The sequence below is a fragment of the Diorhabda carinulata genome, chromosome 7 (genome assembly GCF_026250575.1).
Source record: "Diorhabda carinulata isolate Delta chromosome 7, icDioCari1.1, whole genome shotgun sequence".
NCBI classification, from domain to species: Eukaryota; Metazoa; Arthropoda; class Insecta; order Coleoptera; family Chrysomelidae; genus Diorhabda; species Diorhabda carinulata.
The window spans coordinates 5,452,942-5,466,307 of record NC_079466.1 but is presented as its reverse complement, the minus strand read 5'-3'; positions in this window follow the sequence as shown (position 1 = coordinate 5,466,307).

Sequence of the window (13,366 nt, the reverse complement as noted above, 5' to 3'; positions counted from 1 at the left end):
ATAATACTGCCAAATACTTGTATGAACTGTTGTTGTAATTCACTCTGTATATATAATTCTCTATGGAATAATAGGAGAGTTCACCTTAATTAATAATAATTATCATAAGTAGTAACAAAGACTAAATATTTTGACAACAGCCTTAAATAATATCGAAGTAAATTTTTAGTTCATTCCCTAGTTCTTTGCTTTTGAATAACTGGTTGCATAGCTCACTGATCTCAAGCTTTGGTGTATATTCTTTATTATTTAATAATACAAGCATACTTTGGAAATATATGAATCGGGAAATCCATTGTTCGTTGAATATTATAGTGATAATTGTTTATATATAAACAGTTATAGATAAAAAGTTTATATCTTTATTTTCTCTATTTCCAAAACTCCCATTAAAAGCAAACAATTCTTTATATTGAGTTATCTTTCAAGAATATGCAGTTTTCTATTTTGATTTTACAGTTTGCTATATATTGTGCTAAGAAAATTGGACTTTAGCTTTTATATTATGAAAACTGGTGACTTTTTACAATTGAAATCGTACTTATTCATGAGAATAACATATATATTAATATATATGAACAAGTTAAACATTTTTTTAAATTTTCAGATATGTTGGTTTTAGAATTGTATATCGTCTATTGGTTGATAGATGTCACCAGCGTGCAGTCTTCCGGAATCAATACTCTATTTAGATTTAAATACTAGATCGAGACATTTTGTAATATACTTGACAAAAATATATATTCACAATTTGGGAATAATTCATTTATCCAATTCACTCGATAGCAATAACCTAAAATTAACTTTATAAGGAATGTTAACATATCCTATCATTATACTTTTGTTTGTAGTTTACAACAACAAAGCCCTAAAGATAATTTTCTTTTGCTTATCTAATGAAAGCAGATAATATGAAAGATCTTTAATTTCGTCGTTTATTTCATTGAATATAAATCTGAAAATGGTAATTTGGTCTAGTGGACAATAAAAGATTTAGAACCGGCTATCATCCATCAAAGTTTTATGACAATCGGACAACCCTCCCAAAAGGTTATTATGTTTTCCTTTTGGAATTGTTTTTTCAGGAAATTACTTCGTTTTCTTATTTGTTTAGGATTTTACTGTGTGGAAAGATAAGAATTTTATCGGTTTTTTTTGGTGCGTCCGATTGAATTTATGAAGAGGTACTTCGGGAGTAAAAATAATAATTTGCTTCTAATTCAAGAGTATAGACAAGTCTGTTACATCTGTATCAATGTCGAATCACTCCTGCAATATTAAAAAGAACCCTCGTGTTCAGAAATGTAGGACTACTAGAAATCATAACATACTCATAATTTGAAGTCTACATTTTAAGTAGGCACTCGTATACAGGTGAATTTATATTAGGTATGTAAAAAAAATTAAATTTCGTAGTTACCTTAGTAAATTAAGAGTACAGTAAACAATCATATACCAACAGAATTCTATCCCAATCCAGATACAGTCTCCTTGACCATAGGTATAATTGTGTATAATAGGATAGGGTGGGATTATGAACTTTTAGTAAATAGAGTATTTTTCAAAAACAAAGCCCATGCCTTACATTACTATATACTTTTGAAAATTACATAAATAATAACTATGCTTAAAAGCTTACAAATCTTAGAAAACTATCATTTGTAAATAAAAATTATGTTTATTCAATGTGTTCTCCACAGTATTTACAATATGAATCCTTATATGTACTCACAAGAAATTTAGAAGTTTATTTTATAAAATTAAATCTGTGGAGGTTAAAATTACATCACTAGCAGAAGAAGACGCAGGCATAGTAATCTTCACAACTTTTTTAATTATGATTGCTGAAACGTTACTTGACTTTTCAAGTCCTTTTTTGTGAACGACTAGATAGAGATTTTCCACGTCCGTTAACATGGCTTTGAGGAAGAATCCCAAAATGTGAAGGTTGAGAAGTATCACAGGTAATCTTTTTCCTGATATTTGAAATCGCTTCCTCTCCACATTCGATATCACCAAAGTTTAAGGTGGCTATTAAGGCTTCTAGCCTGTTTTTCATGGAGAGCTCAGCGACATATTGTTTTATTCAGCTTGTTCATTTTTTCCTCGGCATGGCACCTGGTAAATATCTCAATTAAATGTTATCGTCATTTCGTGGAATGTTTTCACTGGACCCAAGCGGTTAGATGAAATTTCACGACTCATCCAGGAGACTTAGAAGATTAACTCATCAATCATTTGCAAATAGAACATAAATAGTACGTCAATAAAGGTCTGAGTGTGAACACCTAAAAGACCATTCATTGCAAGGAACAAGTAAGTTCTAAAAACCCTCACAATGGAATCTGGACATAACTATGATCCCAGATGCCATATGTCCCTTATCAAAAACTATGAACTTACAGACTCAATGGTATTCTATACTAATTGCTTGAAAATGGAAAATTAATAATTAGAAGGTGTAATATATAACCCAAGAACCAAGCTACCCAATCTTTGAACTCATCGACAGCAAACAACAAAGTACTCTAATGTAGGTACTTGGTCACGCGGCAATGAATAAGCTAAGATAGGCGTGACAACTCCTTCAATAGGACCATAACCTCTTATAGATGTACCAAAAAATAGAAAAAAATCGAAAGCTTGGGCTAAGACCCCAGGTAGAAATATTTGAAGAGATTTCTTTCTCATTTGAGCAACTGGTTTTAAAAGATGGACTACCGTCTGAAGAGCATCGGAGAAACGACAGCTCCTATAGTTTCCGTAAATAATCAAAGGATTGGGAGGATATCCTTGAGCAAATGCTCAAGCTTCTTAAAGCCAGAAGAGGTGAGCCGCATAATACCCACTTTTCTACATGACTGGTAAAGAGTCTGGGGTATACAATAGATCAATAAGTTAGCGAGATAGCCTTCACGTCCGAGCTCATCTAATTCTAATTCTAGCTAATGAGCATCGCTGCGCATCAGTCAATGAATGTATTTGTCGTTTACCTAGTGCTTTGGTCCAAAGAAGTGAAACGTTTCGCCAACTCAAAGCCAAAATTTCGAGCTGTTTTCCACAAAATATCAGAATATATATAAGAAAGGCACTTCTCTACATACACTCCTAATTGTGAAATTCAGATAATATGCAGGCAGTCCTTTTTAAAATTACTAGAAATACATAAAAATTTAATAGTATTTCAATGTATAGCATAGAAATTATATCTAATATGTTTTCATTAAGAAAGGTCTATTACTCCCAATCCTTAGCTCATATAGCAAAAATTTTGAATCTTCTACTCGTCATCACAATTGGAAATAAATATTTTGACACTCTGTACATGAAGTTCTTGAATAAACCGACGATATTTATGTTTCTTTTTATGCCTTGCTTACGATTACGAGCTCGTCATTTCACAAATGTCCTATGAATACGTAATCAAAATAATATATACATAACATGCTTTCCCACTTCTGTTTCCGTCACATTATTTTCCATTTTATTTTTATTATGAAGTGGAAAACATCTAAAATATTTTCATATACAAATAACATGAGTTATGATCCAATTTTTCATACTAAATCTCATATAATAATTATACGAGGTCCGATAAAAAGTATACAGATTAAGAAGATACTAAAAAATTTAAAATAGCAATACATTTATATCAACGTTGAATCAATTAGTGAAAGCATTCCTGGAGATATAGAAAGCATCGTGACGCGGCGTATGGCGTGACGCTGTACGCGGCCGAAGGCGTTTATAAGAAACCACAGCCTAATTAGCACGACATTCATTGACTATTCAAGTTCAACAAGTTATAACATATTGGGAGAAGCAGCCAAAATTGTTTTCTGATTTGATTCACTACGTTAATTTACAATATCCATATATTAAACCAATTAGAATCGCTATAATGTGTAATGCTGAACAAATTAATAATTCTTTACTTAAAAAGATTACTCCCCCACCTTACCATTTGGATATCTTCAGTGTTAAATAATTAGTAATAAATGAGCTGGGGTAAATAATACTCAGTTAAACATAAAATGTATTTTATTGGCGCTATTTTGTAATTTTACGAGTTACAGACCACTGTGTATCCTTTTGTAACGATCTCGAATAATGATAGGTAGTTTACTCTAACAATTAAAGCGATTAAGTTAGCTGCTGCTGAATAATAAAGTGTTTGTTCAAGATATTTTCAAATAATAAAACTTTTAAAACAAGAAATACGTACACTGAAACTACAATTTGTAAGCAACTACCTTAATGAAAACGTATTCTTTTAAACAGACTAGCAAATATAAAAAAGACACAATAATTATGGAAGCAATACGCTAGAGTTATTATTTAATGATCAAAGAAAATTAAGCAGGACAAGGCTAATAAAATAATCATATGGAACATAGAACATGGAACATAGAAGCATCAATGTAAAATCTTCAACCAACGTCACGATAAATTATATGGAACGTACTTTGTAACATTGTATTATCATTCCACTCTTCGAATATTTTATTTTTCTGTAATTATTTTAGAAAACGATAATTTACTGAATTGAGAAGACGATTCACAAGAAAACATATCACAAACAATCCAATTTGGCTTTGAAGTAGATTTGAAAATTATATAAAAAACTTTCAAGCTCATAGTCAATTTCATATATTGGAAACGATGTTATACAAAGTTTTTTCAAGTGAGGGGACTCGAATAATCACTTTTTAGGGCTAAATAATATGAATATCTACTTTACACTGATAGTCTTTTATCCCTCTATAATTTTATAATAAGTTAGATTAATTCTCCTCTTATAGAGAATTTTTAAGAATGAAAGAGTATTAAAATGAATCGTAATCCGTAGGCGTATCACTTCTTTTAGTTGTCAGTTAAAATATTTTTTTTATGTGTTATACGAGTATTTTCGTATAACACATCATTTGTTTAAAAATAATGAATATATCGAGTGTACATGTATAGTTTCACCTAATTAACCTGCTTATAACATTACAGCTGATGGTAAATAGTGTCATATTTTCTAAAATACTTCATTTTTCTACAAGGAATGAAGAACATGTCATACGGGTTATATCTGTACCCACAAGGGTTTAAATTTTGATTTTTAGAAAATATTATGTTCATAAAGAATATGAAAACTCATCAATATGAGTAGAGTTCTTTTTTATTAATACAAATAAGAATCGAAAATTCAAATGCAATCAATATTTATTATGATTAGCTCGATAATTTCAACAGTTTTCTCTTTTCCCAATTTTCAGGATTCACATTATCTATAGCCTCTAAAAACAACTGGAAAACATGAAATTTCTCTCTTTATTTGTGCCCAATTTAGTCGGTTTTAGTTTGCGTGATATGGTGGAAATAAAACTACTTACCGTCATTCCACGATTTTCTGGAATTTCATACTTTTGAATCTCTCTTCATGAAGGGAACACAAAGAATACAGTTCTTTTCGTACAGAACCAGGATGGAGCTTAAATTCTTTGAATTTTTAGCCGTAAATGTCGTAAATGTTTTTAACCTCTTGGTCGTGTGCAATTTTTCGAGTGTCGAGTGATAACTTGTAATATCCATTACTGTTATAGAGTTCCGAGGAAGAAGATCTATCATTTGTTCGAACCATTCTTTAAAAAGTTCATTTTCCAGCGAAAACCTTTTTTCTTTTAAAAGTTTCAATATTGTGCTTCGACTTAGTTCGGGGTAATTCTTATTATCTCGAACCATAGTTTTGAGATAGATTGTTCAGAATTAAACAGAAAAACAATAGAAGCCGGCGTTCGACAAGAAATTTCTTCAGGACCCATTATCTAACTTCCGTTCATCAGCGATACTCCAGAAGAAATAATAATAGCCATATTCACAGATGTCATTTCATTAATAAATGTAGTACCAAATCAAAATCTTGGAAATATAATACGAGAACACTTTAGTTTCAAATTTTACAATTCCACTCGTTTGGGCTTGAGGCCCGAACTGAAGACAACGTCAAAGAGCGCTGCTATTTAGTACATGTAGTTAAACATTTCACAACGAACACTAAGTGGCGCCATCCTCACTTCCAGACCTTCTAGACCTTTTGATATATTATTAATGCATCCAAATTTTCTTGATTTTAGGTCCTTCTGTTTTAAAATTATATTTAGTTTTTTTTCCTGATAATTTTTGAACGAAAGATAAAATTTGACGTTTCGACTCAAATTTTATGCATCAAAAGGTCTAGAAAATGAGAAATAGAAGAAATAGAAGAAATTCATATGTTAAAGAAACTAATAATAAATTAGAAGAGACCTACAATTAAGAATAAGAAGCATAAACGTATCAAAAGGTCTAAGAAATGAGAAATTCGAATACATATATATATATATATATATATATATATATATATATATATATATATATATATATATATATAAACTTAAAATTAGTTGAAACGTCAATTTTTATAGTTTACAAATAAACGTTCTCCTACTCTATTCTCACAAAATTATTTTCCATCTTCCCCTATGGCATAATAAAATATACTAAATGTAAATAAGATGCAAATTAAGCCATACGTATAAATATATAAACTTATATGACCATATTTATTTTATTTTATAGTTTATATGTCTTAATCTATCTCAGTGGTCAGATGTTCTGTGAGAGATGGATTTATACGCAGCAATCTGGATAAGGGTGATGAAAGAAAGGGAATGGTTTGGTTTTATGATTTCCGTTGAACCTGCTCACAATTGCAAGTTTGCTTGTTTTTATTGTTTGGAGAACGACACACGACGTCCTTTTTTATTTTTCCTTTATCTCCCAATTTTTTCGGAAATCAAACGGGAAATCGTCTTTTTACAATTTAGAAAAATGTGGTTTTTTCTAAATTTAATAAAAAAGTAGAATTATATTTCTCTCATTGTATAAAAAACAACAAAATGTAACAATATATAGCACAATTTTTTATTCCTTGTTTTTATGCAGTAACTGATAAACAGCAGATACGAGGAGTGGCTATTAAATATTGAGACTGGCGATATAAAATATTTTATTTTGATATTATGTATCTTTATTTATCGTCACCTTCAATATATACCCCTTCTATATCCCTACATCATTTCCATTGTTCGAAGCAGTGCAGGAAGTCTTTTTCTGGCAGTTATTTTAGGACGCACGTCGCTTTTTCTTTCATAGCTCTAACAGACTCAAATCTTGTTCCTTTTAATGCAGATTTGATATTACCAAAGAGGTAGAAGTCGCACGGTGCAAGATCCGGCGAGTATAGTGGGTACTCTAACACTGGTATGTTGTACTTGTCTGACAGTGGGAAATGAAAGATCAGTTTTGCACACACTCAAAATTTTCCAAATATACCGCACAAATTCTTTGTCAATTCCTATAGATTCAACAATCGAACGAATACTTATCACGCCGTTTGAACTTTTAACCGGACATGGTTATCTAGGATACCATGTTCACACTATGGGCATCACGAACGACTCGGAATACCGCTGATTCGTGGAGGAGGAAGAAAGTGCAGACCACGTCATCTGTGAGTGCCCAACACTCACACAGGTGCAGTTCAAACACTTGCGTCAGTGTAAATGTGTCCAAAGTTTTTGCACTCATTATTAAAGTGTCCTTAGCGTATGGTTGGTGTGGTGTTTGTCGAATGAGGTGAGCTGGGTAATGAATTTGGTGCTTTGTCCATGGTGGAGTCCGAGAAGATTCGATAGGAAGACATTCAGGCAGGAAGAAATTTAATTCTCTTAGATTTGATCTAATTCTAGCATAGAAAGGTTTGGGGGTTCTAGGTTTATTTGAAACAAGATTTGGGAATTTCTTAGAGAAGCAATTTTGGAGGGTAAGATTGGATTTTACTTGGCTGCATACGTAAGGCTCTAATATATTATTCTGTCTCCTAACGATAGTTCCCCTGATTCGCAGTACAGACTTTCCATTGGTGTTGTTTTGAATGCATCTGTTATCCAACATAAGGCTAAATTGTGAAAACTGTCGAGTTTTTTCCAGAAGCGATTTGTTAGCTGTTAAATATACAATTAATCCATAGTCTAGTTTTGATCGAATAAGTATTCGGTACAATGTTAGTAATGTCTGTCGATCTGCACCCCATTCTTTGTTCGTTAGCGTTTTCAGTGAGTTTAATCGTTTGTTGCAAGCTAGGAGAAGATTTATAATATGATAGTTCCAGCTTAGTGTATAGTGACATAGTATACCGAGAGATATTATTGATGTTTCCATTTTTATGTCTTCATTATAAGGTTTCAAAACCGGTACGTTTGGTATGTTCTTTTATCTTGAGAATAGAAAATTAGAACCAATTTTTTGTGATCACAATTTTATGTTATGGATTAAAGCCTGATTTTGTGAGAAGATATTTTTTATATATATTTTCCTTTACAGTAAACAACCAAATCATCTGCGTATAGTCGAGCTTTTACTGGTACTGTGGTTTTTTAGGATGTCGTTGATTGCGATGATAAAGAGTGTGGGACTTATGATTGATCCTTGAGGTATACCATTTTCAAAAAATTGTTTTTTCGGAGGTAGTGCCGTTGTTTTTTTATTTTAAATGTTCGATTTCTCAGGTTTTTGATAAAAACCAGGCAGTGACCTTATATATTGAATTCGTACACCTTTTTTATAATGCAATCATGCCATGCAATGTCAAAAGCTCGGTTAATGTCAAAGAAAATAGCCAAACAGCTGTTTTTTAGGGAAAATACCTCGTTGATTTCACTTTCCAAGTCTATGATATTATCCAGGGCTGATCTATGTTGTCTAAATCCGCTTTGTTCCGGTATTACTAGGTTTCCTTTTTCTAGAGTCCAGAGTAATCTGTTATTTATAATTTTTTCCATTAGTTTGCACATAACAAATGTGAGAGATATAGGTCGATAGGATTCGGGATGGGTTCTAATTGTTTGTGGTTTTAGTATTGGAATTATTATGTATTGAACAGGTTTAAGATGTATTCGTGATCAATTAAGGGGAGATGTTTCAAGAAGATAACTGGTATTTCATCTGGTCCTGGTGACGTTTCTTTCGGGCTAAAAAGAGCTTCATCATATTTCTTTTCTTTTATGGGTAATAACGGTATCATCGTAATTACATGTGCTGGAGCGGTTTTTGCAGGAGTTATCTGTGGTTGTTTCATTCGTCTTTCTACAGCATTTGTATATTATGACGCTTGTAAAGTCCTGATATTTCTTTCACTCTTTCCCATACCTCCGTCATGGGTGTCTCAGAATTTATTTTAGATACGTATTATGTCCAGGATTTGCGTATAGCATTTTTTATTGTACGTCTAGCTTCGGCTCTAGTTTTCAAGAATTCGATTTTGTTGGCTGGTGTATTGAATCTTTTATATCTGTTGAAAGCTTTTTTGTTGCTCTTAATAGCTGATTCGCAGTCGCTGTTCCATCACGGCATAGGATTGCATCGTTTTCGGTGCGTAGTTCTTCCGATTGATATGTCTGCTGCTCGCCGAAACATACACATAATAAGGTTTTCTAAAGCTTCGTCTATATCTTTTGGAATTATGTAAGCTGTCAAATTATTCAAAATCATTGTTAACCTAGCCTAGTCTACTTATTTAAGTTCCATTTTGGATATGGGTCGTGATTGTGATTTGGTTATCTCTTGTTATGAATAACGATTGGATAGTGGTCAGTGTTGTAGATATAATCCAGCCGATCTCAGATAAGAGCCGGAATCAAAGTTGGGTCACAAATAGTGAGGTCAATCTAGTTAATCTTCCATCATTTGAGATGAGGAGATTTGCGTCATCAAGATTATCTCCTAGTAAGCGACCGTAGTGGTTTATTGATGTGGATCTCCACATGGTGTTATGGGCATTGAAGTCCCCTACTATTATTCTAGGTTGAGGAATTTGTACTTGATACGCTGGAGGAATATATACATCACAAATATTTACTTTTGGATTAGTGTGTGGTTCTATAGCTACGAATAGGCAGAAACTGTTAAATTGCCTCAGCGGTACTCGTACTTCTGTTTGGATAGGATGGCTTGCAACATTGGTAAGTTGTTATAAAAGCAATTGATATTCCATTGTAGATTACATGTAAGGTCCATGAGGTTGCAGAGAAATAGAAGAAAGAAAAAAATATCACTACCGTAAATTACTGGTTCAGTTTCTGAAAGGTAGTTAAGAAAACAATTTCTTCTTGAGTTTAGTGCATCTGCTTTTGATAGAACTGTGCTAAAAGAAAGGGTAAATTTTTGTTAGCATGTCTATTAATGCAGTAAAATCATTTGTGTAGTTCTTTATAATACTTATTGGATCAGATGAACCGTAGACATTTTCAAAAAGTCAGATATCTGGTTGTGGTTCAATATGAAAGGAGGATTCTGTTCAGAAATGATTTTTCGGATAGGTTCCATGAGAATTTCTGTACAGATGACTGGTTTATTTTTAGGCTTTTTACTTGGCCTATTTGGTTTGGGGAAATCGTTTCCTTCTGTTTGAGGAGAGGGCGTAATTATTTACTCGTTGCTGCGTTTGGTGCTGTTTTGCGGAATTTATTTTATGTTTATGGGGGATACATTCTGGGAATGAGGTGTTATAGGGGTTTCTGAAACGATCTCGGTGTGTACTTGGAGAGCATTGGCTTCGGTATTTTGGGGTTGCCGAGAAGGTTGGGTGGGGTTTTGTGGTAGATCAGTTATTCGAGATTCGCCATAAGTATGACCTGTCTAGGTTTTTGTTTGTAAAACATAGTACACGGTCTTCGGATAGATAAATTCTGTAGCTGGTGTGTGTGTGTGATCATTAGACAATCGTGTATTTGTATTGTGGGTGATGAAATGAAGATTTGTCTTCTGAAGCTCTAGATGTGGTTATATTCCGGAATTGTGCAGCTAATTTTGAGGAACGACATTGGTGAGAGTGTATTGAGACCTATTTTGTTAAGTTCATCAATTAGAGCTTAGTGTGGTATTGTGGGCCATACATTTGAGAGTATTAATCTTTTGGAAGGTATTATAAGCTTTCGGGCTTGTATCGTGTTGTTAATAATTATCAGCCCTTCATGATAGGTCATGAAGTGTTTTTAAATCGATCAGCTGTCCAAATGATATCAGGTAATATTGAATTTTCAAGTTATCAACAGTTGGAAAAACGATTGCTTGATGTTTTGTAGGAAATTGTGATTGATACAGTGCGGTATGTTTTCGTAAGGTTTGTATTCTGAGAGCTTCTGTAGTCAGAAGTCCCAACATTTGTATTTGACTTATTAATTTTAGAAATATTTCCGCTTTGATTCGAGAGTACGGACCTGTTTTGGTTCAGGCCACTTCATATTAAGCTGATAAGTTGTTTTTTTTGCGAATTCTCCTTCCAAACCGGTGTAAAATTGATAGCACTCTGTGTAACAAATTCACTGTTTTGGTATGAATGTGTGGGATTTTACTTACAGTAATATGTACAGTAATACTTCCAAAAGTTTCTATCTATAGTTTTATAAATTGTAAGAACTGTGATAACTATTTAAAAAAAGTTGTTTTTATGTAAACTACATTCACTCTATTATTGTCTACTTGCTTTTACGTTTATTCCCAACCCAAACTCTCAGATGTTATCTTTTCGGTATCTTTCAGATATAATCAGGTATTAGAACGTTTTAATTGGTTGAAAATTATCCGAAAAGATAATAAAATTCAACTTATTTCTCATACTAGCTTATATACAATCTTTCCGATAGTAAATCAACACATATTGTAACTCTTAAATAGCAAATATATTCCCACGTAACTTATTTGTGACTTATGTACGTACCTAAATAACTATGAAACATTTGTGTTAACCTATTGAACCTAATGTTGCCATTACTCTCACTTTTATAACTTTATCTAACATTATTTTTTATATTTTTAAATGGGAGGAACCAAAATGTTTCCCATATCTTATATTCAGCTCCCCATGCGAGCAAATTGGTTAATATCCCTCAACACTATACAAAGGATTCAAAGAAAACATCTCGAGAGCATAAATAATCTTCAACAATGGCGCTCTAACATCTGACATTTCGACATTATAATTAGTTCTAATCATATTCCTGCATGTTCACAAAGTCTCGTTTATACTGAATCGTGCCTTTTGAAGTCAGTGTCGTGTTTCTGAAATTAACGTTAAAAAAATCGAAACTGCGGGTGGTTTTGAGAAATAATTGTAGATCAAGTGTTTTAAAGCGATTCTTAATTGCTTTTTTCCTTATTAGAGAGTAGTATTGCGGGGAATGAAGGACGATTGAGGCAAATATTAAAGAGTCTACACAAGAACTATGTATTCCATGAAGTAAGTAGTAATATCAAGTGTAAGGGATCCAATAAAACTCAAGGGATAGAAACATCAAAGGTCAGCAAATATTTTAGAGAAATAATATGGGAAAACAATATGATTGGTACAAAAGGCAATATGAGAATCTACAAAATATGTGTAAGATTTATTTTTACGTAAGCAAAGGAATCAAGAGCCGAAAACATCAACAACAAAAAGAATCAGGAGAAGGACTTAAATGGAAACGATAAGAACAATCAAAGGAGTGAGCCTCAGAATGATAAATCAAGTTAATCATAAAAGAACAAGGAGGTTAAGAAATGGTGAAGATTGTATAGGTATATCTATAATGGCTAAATTTACATACATCGAGGACCTTACATTGATTTTTTTAAAATTCCGGTCTTTTAATTGAAATGTAAACGTAGCTTCTGTCAACATGCATTGTTATTTGATATCTGTCCAAGCTTGAGCATTATTTTTAAGTGGATAAAAAAATCAGGCTAAGCTTGATAAAACACTTCTCGATCAGTTGTAACAAAAGTATAAAACCGATAAACATAGATTTCATAGACCTAGGTTTTAGCTAGAAGGAGTATGATAAGTTGACGCAGTAATATAAGCCTCAATGACTTATATTTTAAGGGCGATTCTTTCTTCTGTTTGCGATTGATTGAGACTATTGAGCTCTAACAAAGAGAATAGCTCCGCAAGCGAATTCTCGCAGATCTCAGATGTTAAAGGTAGAGGACTGCTAGATGTTGATTTCCAGAGCTTTGAAACTTGGTTCGTGGATTTTTAGTGATACTATTTCTGAAATTCCAGAATCAATTCAAAAGAATTGGTTCATATTATAAAATTTCTGCTACTGCGTAAAGAATGAGTTCTGTTGAAGACACATTTCATTTTCATTCTATAATTTGTTTCAGTTATCTCACTAGTTATATTTCATTATAATTTTTTTGCTCAAATCTTGCCTAATCTGTCCATTTAGCAAACTTCTCATTTTTATCCCATTCTCTGGATTATGGGTATTTTGTATTTTTAGATAATGGAAGC